Consider the following 2,006-nt stretch of genomic DNA (forward strand, 5'->3'; position numbering starts at 1 on the left):
ACTCAGAAAGAGCGCTTTTGCTTGGCGGCGTAGCAAACATTCATTGCGTGGGTACGACACAGTGTGCCGAGTGCATTGCAAGTGTGCATGTATTACTACACAGAGGTAAGGTAAGTACACCCCAGAAAGCACAACACAAATAAATACCGACGCCCCTCCACTCGCGAATGGATGTAGGCCTACGCCAAGGATGCAGACAAGAGATAGCTCAGCCTGCAGAAATTTTGTACCATAAAAAAGCGGGATCAAACGTTCGACTATAAAAATATACTTTAGAAAAATTACCATCCATTCAATCTCTTCGGGTCTCTTTGGCACAACTTCCACGACATACACAGCGTCGGATTCGTGCATGTACGGCCCAGCAGCCATCAACCCTTGATATTCCTCTTCTTCCAACTCTTCGAAGACGCAGGCACCCTCTGAAGAACTTACACCAATGTCGTCGTCGGAATAATTCGATGAAACTTCGCTGATTTCACTGGCACTGTAGTCTTGTAGTGAGTCCGCCATGTACTGAATGCAGAGAATGCCGTGATCGCGTTCTGGAATTGACGTCACACATCCGGGTTCCGGATTTTCGCGGGAAAATATAACTTGACTTCGGAAATTCGAAATAAATCAATTTTGGGGAATTGTTTTCAGATTTCCATTTTTTTTTTTTACTCTTATTAGAGAGATGGTTTGCTAGCTAATTCTCCCTTTTTAAAAATTTCAGTTGTTACTTCGCATAAGCCCTTTAAAGAGCAACACTGATAAAATCACACCAACAAAGGTGTTAACGCAGGTCCAGCTATCTAAGAAAGAATGAGAAAGAAAATGATCTTTTATTTCCGTAGTAAAAACAAACTGATCTTTTAATCTTATCTAAGATCAAAGTTACAATTTCTGAAGGAAATTTATTACAAAGCCTATAAATCGCAGTAAAAATGGATTTAGAAAAGTGTTTCGTAAACGATCGACTTGCATCAAATATCATTGACTTGAGGGTTATAAAACTTCAAGGAACTCTTGCAGGTTCTAGACAGACTCAAAATCAATTCCTTGGACTTGGTAGGATTTAATTTCATACCCTACCGAGAGCACCACGATTGAATTAGGTCTACAGTGAGACTCAGCTACTATTTACCTGGTTGCCGCAGAAGGAATATCAGCACAGAGAGAAACATCATCAGCATGTGCCAACATTTTATTATTAATACCGGACCACATATCGCCAGTATATAAAATAAATGGCAAAGTAAAATGAACACTACCGTTAGGAACCCCAGACCTACCATCAACATGAACACACTACTGTCTACCAGTTAAAATTTCAGTTAAATACTTAAAACTTTGCCACTAACACCAAGAGACTACAACTTAAAACCAAACCATTGTGATTAACAGTATCAAGGGAGACAATCCTCGACTCATGACCCTTATCTAAAGCATACTGCCTTTCATGCACCAACAGAAGCAAGCCGAGTCCCTTTGCTAGAGCCAAACTGAGTCCCCGGAAGAAACGGTCTCAAATATACAGAAAGACTTTTGACAGCAAACGTTTAAAATCCTTAGATAAAGTTGCTGTAATTTAAATGGGCCTATAGTCAATACGTGAGGACTGTAGTGGGCCCTATATATGTGTGGAGAGAGAGAGTGAAAGTGAGAGTGAGTGAGTGAGTATGAGAGAGAAATAGAAAGAGAGTGAAAGTGAGAGTGAGTGAGTGAGTATGAGAGAGAAATAGAGAGAGAGTGAAAGTGAGAGTGAGTGAGTGAGTATGAGAGAGAAATAGAGAGAGAGTGAAAGTGAGAGTGAGTGAGTGAGTATGAGAGAGAGTGAAAGTGAGAGTATGAGAGAGAGATAGAGAGAGAGTGAAAGTGAGAGTGAGTGAGTGAGAGTGAGTATGAGAGAGAAATAGAGAGAGGGGGATGCATGAGACAGAGAGATAGAGATGGGGGATGCGAGAGAGAGAAAGAGAAAGAGAGAGAGTGAGGGAAGCAAGAATGGTGGGGAGGAGAGAGAG

This window comes from Penaeus vannamei, chromosome 18, assembly GCF_042767895.1.
Source record: "Penaeus vannamei isolate JL-2024 chromosome 18, ASM4276789v1, whole genome shotgun sequence".
In the NCBI taxonomy this organism is placed as follows: domain Eukaryota; kingdom Metazoa; phylum Arthropoda; class Malacostraca; order Decapoda; family Penaeidae; genus Penaeus; species Penaeus vannamei.